The sequence below is a fragment of the Ammospiza nelsoni genome, chromosome 7, assembly GCF_027579445.1.
Source record: "Ammospiza nelsoni isolate bAmmNel1 chromosome 7, bAmmNel1.pri, whole genome shotgun sequence".
Taxonomy (NCBI): Eukaryota; Metazoa; Chordata; class Aves; order Passeriformes; family Passerellidae; genus Ammospiza; species Ammospiza nelsoni.
In genome coordinates, this window is record NC_080639.1 from 8,982,348 (window position 1) to 8,998,307 (window position 15,960).

Sequence of the window (15,960 nt, forward strand, 5' to 3'; positions counted from 1 at the left end):
ATACATACCTAGTTTACGTTCCACTCTTCTGCTGGAAAAAAAACATGGAAATTGGGCAGAAATACTTTGGAAGACACGGAATTAGTTTTAGACTAAACTGATTTCTGATTATTGCTGAAGCTTAACATACACCTTTACAATATAATCACGTCTGAAGTTAGTGTCTACATAATTTGGTTAGTCTCTCAAAATAACAGACCCTGTTAGCAGCCTTCACTTAGGAGCTCATTGAACAGTTCCCAGCACCACATTTCATTTTTTCCCTATTCTTGGTTCTGTCCGCCACGCCTCTGTCTGCAGAGTACAGTCCAGTAAGTAAAAACTTACTTTTAAAAGCCAGATAGCAAGTAATTGTTGTCTGCACCCTTTAGAGTAGAATTATGCCACTTACAAAGCATTCAGGTCCTTCATGCAGTTAATCAAGCCCATAGGAATAATTGCTGGGTCTAAATGTTTGTATACCACAGTCCCACATATTCAGTATTTCAGTGGCACTACCATCAGTCTTAAACCAGCATCATCTAACTGGACTAAAAGCTCCATTTCATCCCATTTCTGCATTAACAGCACACAAAATGTAAGCTTGTTGCTACATTTTGGGGCAGAATAGAGGGATAAATAGTTTCTAGGCTTGCAGCCTGGAATTTGGAGGCAAGGATGTGTCTGATTACATTTTTGTGTGTGCCCAGAGAAGTTAATGACCTTAATGCATATTACTTAAAACCCAATTCTCTGTCATTAAGTCTCCATTTACACAAACCTGGAACTGGCAGGAGTCTACATCCTCTAGTGAATATCTTATCTATCATTCAGCACAATAATTAATGCAAAAGTTCAAAAGAACACTTTTGCTCATCTGCTCTACTCATAATTTGACTAAAAGATTAAGACATCTCTTCATTTGCAGTTCTGCAAGAAGATATTTCTTCAAAACTGACCAGGCAGTTCACTGAAATAATTTTGAAGCATGTGGCTATATATTAAATTTGGTGATTAAGCTTTCAGACAGACCTGACTAGTAGCTTTCTTCCAGACTCGGAGCTTTCACCTTGCATAATAATCCTTGGCTTTCTTGAAAGCACTGAACCTTTGTTGCCAGCCAGCACAAGTTACAGTAGTTAACACCACACTTAATTGTGTAATTAATTTATTGTGACTAAATTTGCAGCTGAAAGCTCTGTGAGTCACATAGACCCTGCTCCACAGGTCTTTCCTCCAATTTCAATTGAAGCAAAACAAGCATTAAGCAGATTAGTTTTTTAAGCTCAGCATAACACCAACACAGAGCTACTCTAACAGCTTCTCTAACAGCTTGTAAGCCCTTCTGTGCTATTTCTGTAGCTCAGATGTGCAAGGACTGTTCTGTCACCAGCTTCCAAGCTGAATTTTTTTCATGGCTTAATTTTTTGGCCCCATGCTCACAAAAGAAGGGTCTTCTGTTCAAGATTGTTCAGATTGCAAGTTTTTACCCAACAGTTTTCATCCTCATAGTATTTTACTCTCCATAATCAGCAGTTCCCTCTTGCTCTGTAAGAGGACAAGCCCTTGCTCCCCACCTGCCTGTCCTGAGGCTCTAATGAACCAACTTGGTTCACTTTCAGTGTGCTCAGCTCCTGAGTTTGAGAGGCTTTGCCATTACAGACCCTGCTGCACATGACAGGTAAGAAGGGCAGACCAGGCGTCCCTGCAGTGCTGGTGTGTCACTCAGCCTTTACATGACAAACTCAGCTGTGTCCAGTGAGCACAACTAAAAAGGCACACCTTGCTTCAGCCACATAGAAATAAGTGTCAACAAACACAGAATCTGAGGCCATTTAAACAAATCTCTGACTGTAAATTCTGTTTCCTTTGTGGACAAATGACTAGCAAGACAGTACCTAGTCTTTCAGGATATTAATTGTTTAATTTAATTAATTCAGTTATTCTGCTGAGGCAAGGACCAAGCTCTTCTGCTTTCACCTACCTCCCCAAATCAGAATGTGGCAATATTGATTATTAGCAGCCATACTCACACCCCCTTCTCAGGTTCATGCCCCTAAACCTTTATCCTTCAGTAATCATTCAGTATTCAGTACAAAAGCAACTGCACCTGCTTTAATTAGACACACTTTTGAGCAAAGCAATTTCAGGGAAGCAAGAAAAACCACAAGAAGCAAAGAAAGGAGTCTTTGGGTTGCTGTATAACAGGGTTGTTGATGAACTATTTTCTTCATATAAACCATATACATAATAGTCCATGGCTTCAATTTTGCCATCCAACCACTACTATTCCCATACTTGTCCTCCACAAATGTGTCAGAAATTCTGTCTCTGCTGCTGATCACACCGTTTGAACCAGCTCAGATTATTCAGCAAGATACAGAGCTAATCCTTTAGTGAATTCCTACTTGCCATCCATACCACTCTAGAAAGATCCTTAGCAGATTTCTTTCTAGCCATAACAAAACAGACTTTGTCTAAGACAAACATTATGAACATGTAAATTTAATTTGAACAAAATTTAGTTCTGCTTTGCTTCCAGACATTATTAAGTGTTCCATAACACAGCTGCAGCATCTAGCCCTCCCATAATTGTAGCCTTTTCATTGCTAAGGCCTTTTTTTAGATCTAGACATGCAGCCTTGAATCTTACAAATTCTTCTTTACCAAGTACTCGACCATAATTTTCATTGTGTTCTCTCAGACAAAAACATTACCTGCATGCACTGAACCCATGAAATGTGGCATTAGACCAGAGGCTCATCATAATTCATTTTGACTTCCATTTGGAAAAATAGAGCCTTAATCTCCAAACCCTTACATGCTGGTGGTGCTGCCTGTGGACTAGCAGCACACATGAACTGTTCACCAAAATGGATGTGTTTGAAGTTAAATTTCCCTGCAAGATATGCAGCACACAATAAAAAGCCAAATACAGCCTGAGAGCCTCACCTCAAAGGGGAGGCTGAATTTCTGCCTGAAAAAACCTCATTCTCCTTATTGGTCTGAGCTAGAAAATATTGGAAAAAGCACACAGCCATGAATACCTGAAAAGATATTTCCTCAACTGATTATTCTTCCCTTAATTTTAACACCATCAATAAACAATAGTGACTACTTGTGATACTCCACTGAGCGGCATTTCTGACCATCTTTCTCCCCAGTTTAACCTTCCCTGAAGGTATTTACATGTTGAAAAAAAATCCCAGATTTTTCACATACAGATAGCACAAAAAACATCTAAACAAATCTTTACCAAAACTACAAGATATTTTCCTACACAATTATTTAAAGATTGCTTCTAGAGCAGTAAAAAACGTTCACCATTAACAGAAATATGATACAGCTGTACTCTTCTATCCTATCCAAAATTAAACAGGAATGAAAATCCCTTCCCCATTATCAAACATATATTCATGTGCAAGACTATTAATTTAAAAAAAATAATTACCCCACAGATAAGTGCTGTTGGTAGTGCAATTCCAATGACAAACCCCTAAGCAATCAGTGTGTTAAGATATCATTATAGATGTTTTCATCAGCAGCACCATTATTAGAAGTATCACAAGTTTAATATCCCTTTCAAATTGTTTATGCTTCACATAAGTATCATTTGTCTTTGGTGTTCTCATTAAAACTTTATTCACTGTATTCTGTGCAGTGCTGATTAACCCCACAGACGAGTCTGTTGTAGCATATTATATAAAACCCTTAGCTATGGTTCAGCACAGTTACACCCTGTCTTGCATCAGTCCCCTTTGTCTCAGAGTTGTGATTATTTTCTTTAATGCTGATTCTTAACTACCAGACCCTGGGTAAGTGCAGGAGATCTGATTTTACTCAGTTTTACTAGTTGAAATATATTGCTGAATCTCTTCTTCTAATTTGTATAATTCATTAAGACAGGAATAAATGCGTCCTTCAAGATCCAAGACTCTCCATCACAGACATCTTTCATTAAAACATTTTATAACCCTTAAAAAAAACTTGTCTGCAAATATTTCATTTTTCACATTTCACAGCTGGACTTCCTTTATTAATTTGAATGCTACCTTCCTGTCAAAAATCCAGGCCTAGATCCTAAAAATATCTACACACATGCCTAGGTTACAACAGTTTACCTCTCCAGTACAATTCAGATGTACATAAACCAGAAACAACTACCTCTGAAAACAATACGAAAATATAATACAAAATAATTCAGACAGAGACAGATCAATGCAAGCTTTACTCTTTATATTACTCTGTATTGCTGGTTTTTGCATGAAAAAAGTGCTTTACACTACTGTCTTGGCCTTCAGCCCTTTTGTGACTGCTTTTCTTCAGCCAGGGCAGCCTTCACTAATGACTCCATTGTAAAATGAAGCAGAAATGGAAACACCACACATCAGCCAAATGACTCAGAATTGATCAGAACTTTGATTTTCTTCTTGTGCAATTTTTTTCATTTGCGGTCCAGTTTACTGCAGGATACTTATAAGCAAAACCTATAACTATAGTACTGGCAATACTCAGCTCTCCCACTGATTTTTGTTTATATAGTATTTTTAAATAAGGCGGATAGGAGAAGTAGGACTCAAAGCTAAGTCTAAAAGCAAAGAAGTTAAAAAGAAAGAAACTTATAGTAGATTTTTGTGATTTCTAGCCTAAGACCATCCTTTATTTCCCTACCTTAAATGTTTGTCCTTAAGGCACAAATCAGCATCTACCACAGCATGGTCCGCAGAAATTTGTAAATTCACAATTGCTTCATAGGAAGCCAAAGAGAACAGCTAATCACTCAAACCCTCCTCTTCCCTGCACACATCATCAGAGCACCAGCTCTGTCCCCATCAAGGGGATAACTCAGCACTCCACAGCTACTTTATGAAAGTTATATGTAAATATAAATAATGAACAAGCAGAATTTCTTGGGAAGGGGAAGTTTAAAGATACAAACAGATAAAACCAACAGCTAAAACCATAATGTATTACTCATAAGTTTTAAAAGGAAGGATTATTATAGATAATGTAGAAGTTCAAAAAATGTGTTTGGTCAGCAGCATTAGCAGCAGCTCAGAGAACAGTAATAATGGAAAGAGACCAATTTTCCAAACACAAATTCTTGAGGCAAGACCTTGCAATAAGAAACAGCAGACTAAGAAAGATTGGCAAAGGCCACTACTCTAGTCTGGTTCCTTTGAAATGTGTAACAGCAAGGAAATGAGATTTCCCACTGGGAATTTTAACTGTCAGCATGGAAAACAAGTATGGTTGGGGTTTTTTATTTTCTCATTATTTGACTTTTCTTTAGTTACAAGGCTAGCAGTTTAACCTAAAAAGGAGTCAAATGAAATTATTTAATGCAACACTCATGAACATCTAAAATATTCTCATTTATTAACCCAGAGCAGTAAAGCTTAAGTAATCTTAGTTCAGAGATGAATGACCAAGATATACCAGCAAGCTTTTACGTGGTAAGGCTGGAGAACCCTCAACTGGTTCTAAAACTCCTTAATGAAGCATATCAATACATGAGTCTGCTAACTGGGTCCTTATCTGCACACATCTTAAAAGACTAGACAATTCCACCAGTTTATACATCTAGTTTCTGACATTTTAGATATTTAACAGCAGGCAGACTCTTTTGTTCATATGAGTTCCTGACCAAATCTTTAATTCTACTGTAGTAATGAATAAAAAAATTACATTATGCACTCTGTAGGTCTAGAGCACCTTTTTAATAAGTAATAATACTTTATGTGGCTATTTAGAGGATTTTGATGGAAAAGACCATGCAGTTCATACAGAAAGACATTGAAAGACTAATGAATATCCTACTTATGTTTGGGTAAGGCTAAGTTGCAGAATCACAACCCCAGGTAGAACCCTTCCTACACCATATACTTTTATGACATTTAGACAGTAAAAACAATTATGTAGGTAGCACAGTGAGTCTAGAAGTCTGTCATAAATCTAGTAATTAAATTAATACTATTGAAGTCACATTTTCCTGCACTTTTTGCTTCCTTAGAAAGGAGTTGCTCAGAAGCACAGCTTCATTCTCAATTATTTGCGTAGGTCATATAACACCAAGGAACATTTGTTTTCCTGAGCTAAATCTTAAGTTATAAGAAACATTTCATTTCCTTCCTTGTCAAAGACAAAAGAAATGATAGCAGTAAAATCAGCAGCCTTCCCATTAATAACATAACAGGCAGAAGATGATATTCACCATTTTTATAAAGTGTAAATTCCACCTCCTTTTCTTACCAGTATTTCTCATGGTTTTAACAGCATCACCTCAACCATTCATAAACTATTTTAGCACTGCATTATTGTTGTATCCAAGACCTCCAACCACCACCACACCCTCCATCCCTCTTAGGTGAAGTTGATGTAATTCCCTGCAGCTGAGAACAATTAGCTAACCTGCACATTTTGGCACAGCTAGATAATGTCTTACCTGAAGGCACTAATTACTTTTACTGTAGCTATCACCACATTTTCTCTGGCTGGCAATATAAGTACAGGGAAAGGCTTCCTCCAAGGGATTTCGACAAACTCCTCAGTGGATAAACCGGGAGTGATTTGTCAGAGCTGGTGGCATATTTTATACCTTCTGCACTGATATTTCCCACTGGATTTGATAAATCCAGGTTAGTCAGAGAAATAGAGAACTGCTCAAAGCAAACCCTATGTAGCTTAAGCTGAGAGTTTGAGAGGAACCAAGCTGTCTTTGTGTCTGTTCAGAAGAAGATTATATTCAGGCTTGTGCAAATCACCTGAAGTACAAGGCTGCAGGACTTTTGACAGGGAGCTTCAGAATATGCTTACACATGCCTCATTCTTCTCCAATATGACTGTTAGTAAGGGCTTTGACTCGAGGCTGATTTGACAAAATCCAAATAAATACAAAGCCATGTCAAGCAGGTTTGTAACAATGTTCTATCTCTGATAACCAAAACAGGAACATCATCTTTTCTCTCCTGCTCTGAGACAAGCATGCCTGTCTAAAGAGATACATCTGCAAATGAAGTGTAACTACAGCACATTTACACTAATACTCAAACAGTAATAAACTCCTGATATTGCCGAAAGAACCAGGCATCAGCTGCACAGAGCCAGTGAATCACCTGGTAAGCATTTTAGCTGCTAATCCAGCTCAAACTCTGTAGTCACTGGTGTGGTTATAGCTCCCAGCACTCAGCACAAAAATGCCAGAGCTAAACCATACTGTAGTGCTCTTACTTGGATATAGCCTAAAAAACATGTTCTTGGTTCTGAGTCCTGCTCAAAGCCTTTTCACATATCTCAAATCTGTTTCTGAACCTTAATCAGGAATTAAACCTGATATCTCCATATGACTTTACCCCTAAAGGCACAAAGCATCAGCCTTTGTCATTGCTTCAACATTTCTGATAATTCAGTTTTCAAAGCCATTGAAAAAACCATGCTATTTCTCTGAAAGAGCAGGTGAATACAGCAGACACACACTTTAATGAAATTTTCTAGCTACAAAAGTAAAGTAGGCATCTTACTTCAAGGACCATATATATACTATTATATATAATCTGCTAGTAACTTTTTGTGACTATGTTATGAACTAGAAAAAGGCTTGTTCTGTTTGTTTTTGTTATAAATAACTGCCATCTTCCTAATGATAGCAGCATCCTCATCAGAAGTAAAACAACACATTCCAATGACCAAAATGGTCTAGAGAAATAAAATAAGGAAGAACTTAAGAAAAGCCCCCAAACAAAACACCTAACAAACAAACAAACCAACAACACAAAAAAAAAATTCAAAGAACAAAAGGCAAAACAAAACCCAAAAACATCTCCCTTTGATGTCAAAAAACATATACTTGACTTTTACTGAAAGTGAACTCAAAATGCAAATATCAACCTTAAGTTTATCAAAACATAGAAAATCTATGAAGCTGGTGTATTTCAGTTACCACAAAACACATTGAATATCAAGAAACTCACCTTCCTTAGGCAAATCAAGCTAGCTCATAGAGAAGCAGTTACAATTACTTAAGACACTGCAAAAACAAATTCAAAATTATACCTTTGCAAATATTTTTTACATAGTGATAGAACTCCAGACTGATATACTAAGGATACTCTTACAATGATAAAACACATAGCAAAAACACATTTGAAGAAAGGGAAAAAAACACACCATTTGTTGCAGTTGAGATAGCCATAACAGGTACAGTATCGCAACAAAATTTGAGAAAGCCTTAAGCATTCAGCTACACAGAACAACACCTTACCTCTTCAAAAACAGCAAGTATTTGCTCTTTCTTGTTCTTTAGCCCAACCTTTTATCCCCTCCTGTTGATGCACTGCACCTGTGTGCCCTCTGTTCCCTTTGGTGGTTGGTCAGCGCCCCTGGGCTCATTACCTTCAATATTATTCACCTGTCCTGCACAGCTGCAGCCCATTAGGGATGAGCATCACTCCCAATCACCCCAAACTGTGTGCCCACAACAACAAAGCAGCTTGTAGAAAAAACCCCACCCCATTCTAAAGCCACCTGGCTCTGCAAAGACTCGACTGCCCCCACACAGAAGGGGTGCAGCAGCACCTGCACTGTCAATAGCAAAGTATTCACAGGCACAAGTGTGGTGTCATTGGGCAGAGAAATAGCATTGAAATCTCAATCTACATTCATGTTGTGATACCTGACCAAACTGAAAATGGGGTAACAGAATCCACGTGGGGCTTGCCTGACAGACACAATTCCTGAACTCCCTGCTGCACAATCTGCAGGGGAATTGGACATCTACTGCAGGCTCCAGGTAGAAAAACACAGCACTCTCAGATGGAGTCACACACAAGAAGGTCACATCATCAAAGCAATAGAGCAAACACACAGCACCTGGGAACAGGGAGCAGGGGTTTGGGAAATAATTCCAAAGGCCTGAGTGCATTGAGGGCCCTAAGCGGCCGCACCTGAGGCCTTCCGCAGGAGGGCTCCATTTAAACCCAGGCTGGGATCATGGTCCCTCTGCTCCTGAGGGATTGGGTTGTGGTCCTTGTGATATCCCTGGCTGGTTGGTGGCCTTGGCACTGTGTTGTGGCCCTGGGGGTCCCCAATGGCAGGTGAGATTTGCTTTTCCAACCTACCTGCTATGGGGAACAACCACAGCGGGTGAGGCGGACACTGTGCTTAGCTGCCTTCAGAGGCCACCTTGGCCTTCCTGAGGGGACAATCCTGCTCTTACTGCCCACTTATGCATAAACAGTATTTAATCTCGGTTTTTCTAACTAAATACATGTAAGGAGCAGCTTTTTCTGACCCAGTATCTAATGGCTCCACAAACCATGCGGAAAAAGCAATTACAGCTGTTGGCTAGCAGATTGTTTTGCCCACATAAAGTCCACAAGTAACACCAGAGGTTGTGACTGCTTTCCATTGGGAAATCTAGCCTGCAAAAGGTAAGGCTTTGGATATCTCCTGGAGGGGGTGGAAAAATAATTCAGTATGGATCAGAAAAGACAGTAATAGTTCTAGTGAAGTTAGATGTAATTTATAGAGGATAAGTTTTACAGTTTTTTGTTGTGGGTTATTAGACATGGGGGAACGTGTTCATGAGAAGACTGGACAAGCAGTCTGTACCCTCCTTCTAAGGACTAAACAAAACACTTTTCTAGGTTGGTGAGGGATATGGGGACTCAGTGCTGCTTATACTTCCTTTGCAAGATACTTGAAGGTGTTCTTATGGTATGTAAAGCATTGAAATTAAAATAGCCTTACTGGATGTACACCAGAGCTTATATTCATTACAGGATAGGTTACAATATAGACCTTTGATGCATGTAGTTCTTATCTAATGGCCCCTCAAGGAAAAGAAGGAAAAGCTGACAACTTCATTGTCCCAGCTTGGACCTCAAATACATGGTTATTGTCTTCTTTTCCACACCTACCTGAGCAAGTCAATTTCTCTGCAAAAAGTTCACTACTGTGTTAACTTCAAGTACTCTTCTGAATGCCAAATGATAGCAGGAGGGGAACTGTGGGTTATTTTGGCTGGAACTTGGCATTCTGAGGGACTCCTCTGTGCATCTGACATTGGAAATCAGTCTAGCTCTTTGGTACTTCTGTTTGTTAAAGCTGCAAGCATGTCATATCTATCTGACCTATCAGGTGGAGCAGGGAAATCACAGTGAGCTGTTGATTTTTGACTGTGGAATCTAAGCTTCTTGTTAAAAATGCTTTTGGTGATACATGAGGGAAGCCTTTCAGACTACAAATATGCTAAATGGATAATTTTTATCAAATAGTGATAAGTAGAGAACAGCTGATGCATCATTGGTCACAGCTCTGTCTTCAAATATTGATTTCATATGAAAATTAGCAGGTTATAGGAAATTACATTTTTTCAAAGGGTTTGTTAAAAGAAAACACCTTCCATGTTTTTTATAGGTTTTTTTTTGTTTGTTTGTTGTCAGTGTGGTTTTAAGCTAGGAAATTTGGTCTTACCTTTTTTACTGAACTTTAAGGTTCTTCTCTTTTCAGAAATGCAAAAATTAAAGTGCTGTTGTAAGGCCTGGTTAAAGGCAGTAAAGGAACTGTGGCTGTGACAAATGAAACATTTTGATACAGTATTTAATGATAAAATCTGGTTTGATGATGTGACTTTTTTTGTGGGTGGCTCTTTCTGAAAGTTCTGTGTCTTTCTGCCTTGAGCTTGCAGTACCTGTCCAATTCCCCTGCAGATTTTGAAGCAGGGAGTTTAGGAATTGCATAGTCTGTTGGTTAAGCCTTACCTGAATTCTGTTACCTCATTTTCAGTTTGGTCAGGTATCACAATATGAATCAGATTAAGATTTCAATGCTATTTCTTTGCCAAATGACTCCTCACATATTTACTTTTCAAAGCTTAATCGGCATGCTGTTACAATGCTTGGTAAGTTTTGTAGTGCTGACAGTAGTAACAATATTCTTCCTGTAGCACCCCTATCTCCCCCCAAAACCATCTCCAACAGCTGTTTTTACACTGGTGTGATAGATGAAAATAGCTGTGTGTGCTCTCAGAGAGGTACCAGGTGAGTCCCTGGGGCAGAAGGAGTGTGAAGTGTGTTGGGGGGAGGCCCTGAGCACTGTTGGGGTAGAAAGGTGAAAACTGGGTTGGGCTGGTGAGCTGAAGCTCAGGCACAGGATCAGCTGCTGGGCAGGGCTTTAAAAAACAGGATCAGCCTGTGAGCACTTAACTGGTGTATGCTGCAGCTCAAAAAAAAAAGAAGAAAAACAACAAAAAAAAAAAAGAAGAAAAACAACAAAAAAAAACTGGAATCAAGGAGCTACACTGGAAAGACAATGGCTGAAAAAGGGTTTTTGTTAATATTTATTTCTAACTATCCTTTTCTACTTAGCAAGTTAATTATTCTTGGCTGTACAGAACTACAGTCCAGCCTTTCAGATATTCAAAGAGCAGAAGCCTGACCCTCACACTGTCTGAGGCTGTGGTGTGTAAGGAATGTTACCTCAGTTAGGCTGTGGTAGTTATGAATATAATGAATAGTTTTATGTTATGGATATCTGTTGTTCTGATGGCTTTTGTTCATCACATGAAAAAAAGGAAAGAAACTTTAAAATGCTGTGAACGTTATACTGCACTCACCAGAGCAAGAAATTGCTCAGGACAGACTTGTTTTACTAGATATCTCTGCAGAGTGGAATATTTTGTATTTAGCAACTCTACCCTGTAGTTTGGGGGTCTTTGGAGGAGGTCACTGTCCTTGTATAAAGTCTGCTGAGGTGTTTGTATTGGATGTTCATAGCTCAAGAATCTGAGGCTTTCCATTTGGATTTCCTTGACTTGGTGATACGGCATTCAGAATGCTATTTAAGCACTTTTGTTTGCAAGGCTTTTTCTTCTCTCCAAGGCTAAAACCCAAAGGTAAAATAATAAGGTAATTATATCCAAAGCTGTTTTCCTAAGCAAATTTAAATAGAAAAATTGAACAACTTAATTGCTGTGCATTCCTTGGCTTCTTTGCAATGATCTGTAGCAGTCAACAAAGCAGATTGAAGTTGAAAAGGATTTTACTTTTGTAATGGGCTTGTAGAGCAACTTTGCAGTAAGCTAATGAAAAAACTAATTGAAAGCTGAAATCTAGAGAAGTTTTCATGCAGGTAATATTTTGCATTTAAAATCGTGTGGATTTGTCTTTTATGGAAGTATTACAGAAGGTTCTGAGGTTTGTTTGTTTTTTGGTTTTTTTTTCCAGTTTGGGGTGAATTCTATGGCCTTTTAATAAGAAAGACAAAAATTTATGTTTTTATCCTGAAACAGAATATGATAACATTTTAAGAAGGAAAAAGGATTTTCACTTCTGTAGGAATAAATGTAGGAAAGGGCTTTGTATTCTTACTTCTATGTAAGAGCTGCATATACAGGTGAAAAATAATGGAATAGAGAACATTGTAGTTAGATGTTTGAGAATTGGATGGACTTGACTTGGGAAAAACCTTTCTTACTGCTTTGTGGAAAGACACTGCTCTATATTTGTCATGCTTTGTCTTCTTCTCAACAGTGCTAATTGCTACTCTAAGTATTATGATAATTAATTGAGCTTCATATGAAAAAAAACCCATTTATTGCAGGTCTAAAGAAAGATGGAAAAGTCCAAGTAGCTTGCAAATTGTTTTAATCCCTAAATGTTTATACCTATTTGTCATACATTGCCCTGCTGGCTGAATGCAAGGTCCATTGACATTTAGGAGTGAAGTTTTTCATTTCAACTTATTCAATTTTGTCATGTTTGCCTCCTTCTGATTGTTAATGATGAATAATTGTTCTAATGCATTTGGAACTGGCAAGAAAAAGTTTAATGCTGTTATCCTCTAACACCTATTGCCTAGTATAATAAGGGTGTATTGTGAAGGAAAAAGTTGCTTAACTTTTTTCTTGGTACCAGGTGGAATCTGTAGCTGAACAGTCTATGACAAAGTATTGCCATCCATGCTAACCAGGACAGCAGGTATTTACTGACTTGTCTTTCATGTTTCTCCAGCAGTTTGTTCTTATCTGAGACATTTAGTAAGGGTGTGATAGTCTAGAAATAAAACTCCTGTAACATTTTCATTTTGCGAGTAAGACAGGCATTAAAAAAAAACAGCCCTCCCTGTAGGGGGATACAATATAAGAAAGTAAAGGTAGTATAGAAAGTAATCTTACCCCATTAAGGAGTTGCAGCTGAGCCAATTAATAGAGATTGGGAACAGGCCTGATGTGAACGGGCCACACCTGTAGCCAATAAGAAGAGTGTTATGAAAGGGTGGGTTGGTTGGGGGAGCTGGAGTCAGCTGGCTGCTGTGAGGACAAGGAACAGTCAGTGCCCAGAGGAGCTGCCTACGAGAAACATCAAGGAGGTATGAAACTCTGGCAATATGGAACCCTTGTAATGTAATGACAATAGCAATCTTACAATATGTTACAACAGCCCCCATGATTTGATGGTTTTAGTTTTTGTTTACTTCAAAGGAAATATTTTTTTCTTAGTATAGGTTCTGTAACAGAATTCAACTTTGTAGTTTTTTTGGTGTTCTAAAACAATAGAACTACTGGCCTATGGCACATACAAATTGCAAGTGCAGCCTGATAAATTAGGCTAAAATACTTGGCCTATAAAATTCATCCTGGTACTAATATATTGCAATCAATATGAAATATTTGCAAGGTATTTCTTTGGCAAAGAGTAATGGATGTGACTTTGCTCCTTGTGTAAATATAAATCTCAGTCCTGCATAATGGCACACTGTTACAATTTTTACATGGCAGTTTGGTCAGTCTTCTCAAGGCTTTACCTTACATCTTGAATGGATTCTTATCACTGTAAAATACTAATGCTTTATGATGTACATGACTAAATTACTGCACTAGAAATAATTTCTATAGGGCTACAGTCTGCAGGTTTCCAGAGACGCTGCTCTAAAGTGTTTGCATGCCTAGACTAAATAGAAAGCTTTTTTAAAGAAGGTTTTGAGACCTTTGCCTGTGATAACAAAGAGTGGGTGATAGGGAATAGTCCAGAAGAGCAAACATGAGTAATTTTTATCATCTGGAATCTAAAGGAGAAGGAATAAAACTCTTTGAGGAGACATTCTGCTTCAGGCAGGACAACAGCAATTGCTGACATCTCCCACACTTTTTCTCTTGTCCTAAAAAACAAACCTATGTAATGAAGTGTCCTAGGAGGACCATGCAACTAAACTGTCTATTTTGACTACACTATCATATTTCATGGCCTGAAAAATTTGGGCTAAAGTGAATCTAGAAATTTCTGAATCCATTATGATGCTGATAGCACATTTTGTCTCTTATTGAAATTCTGTCCTTTCCTTCTACCAAAGAATTATCAAAGACAGGTGTCCTTTATTCATATCGTATGTATGAACTTTTTCAAGAAACAGAAGGAAAAGTTATTTTTTTCTGTAGGAAAAATCTACCTTAGGGAAGATAGTTTTTTTCCTCTATTATTTGCTGTACTTTCTTTGCTTCCCCCAGTCCCTTAGATCCTTATGATCTGCATGTTTTTTCATGGTGTTTTGATGTACTTTGATACTCTGAAAAATTGCAGGATTCTATTAGAAGCACAACACAATGGCAGTTTGACCAATCTTTTCCAATTCTCTTAGTGCTTTCCTCTAGTGTCTTGATTCTCTTGATTTGGATTATAACTGTCAAGAAAATAGCCTGGAGAGCAGAGAAGACTTTGGAGTTGGTTTGTTGCAAGTTCAAAGTTAAGAAAATAGTACAAAAAATGGCATCTTCCTGGGTACTTCACGTAACTCATTTAAAAACCTAAAAATTATTGATATGATGTCTATTTTTTTCAAGTTATGAAGAACCAATTTCAGAAATCTGGGCAGGCCTCTTGCCCATACCCAGAAAGAATTGTCTGTATTTAGTTTGCTTTTGCACTGAAGCAGAGCTGTTCCATCTCTGCTCTCTGGTAACCTCTACTTTTTTACAGTCCAGTATAGTAAAATACGCCAAAAAAAGCAGGAGGAGAAATCAAACCACATCTGATATATCAGGGAATGCTACAGGGCATGACTATTTTCTTGGAGCTTATTAAGAGAAATCAATAAATTGTGCTGCTTTTCCCAGCAATCTTCTTCAAAGGAGACCTTGCTTGTTTGCTTTCTTTTCTTTTGTTGTTGGGCGTTGGCTTTCTCCTTTTACTGGGATACAGAAATTTGGACATGTCTAAAACTTGTGTCAAAAGGGACAAGCCCACAATATTTGAGAGGGAAAAATAATTTTCCTGGCTCCAAATCTTGTTTGTAACAACAGGAAGCATTATTATAAGCAACAGTTCCAACCATGAATAACAAAGATAATTTAGATTACTCCCTGGCAGCGCAACATACGTCAATTGATAAATTGTTTAAAAATGTGTAGAATCAGTCCATGTTGAACTACCATATTCTGTTTTCTCCACTTGTGGGCTGGCAGAAGATTTTTCTCCCCATTTAGGACTTAGTGATGTAGAAAAATCACATTAGCCAGACACCAGTTACTTACTGCTGTATCGTGCCTGATTGATGGGAGTTATTTTACTAACATGAGATTAGAGATGAGGGGAGATGAGTGAAAGAGGCAGAGGAACTCTCCTGTTGTGGTGTCTTGTGCCTAAAACTACCCCGAAGAGGATAATGAGGTTAATGCACAGCCAGGTACAAAGGTAACTTAGCAATTACTTTAAAAACCCCTGTGAGTTTGTGATGGAAGTATTGTGCCAACTGCCAGAGACAGGTAAGCAACTTTTAATTGATTAGCAGTTGGTTAGTTGCTCCTCAAACAAACATGTGAATTTCTGTTTTATTGAAGCAATTGGTTATCCAGAGCAGCTATCATCCTGATAGCACGCTGAGGGAGATTGCCAGCACAAAAGAGAATTTGAGATTTGCCTCCTGAAGGCTGTGAATTGTATCTACAGACAGGTTCACTGAGCACATAATCCAATTTGCTTATTTTCT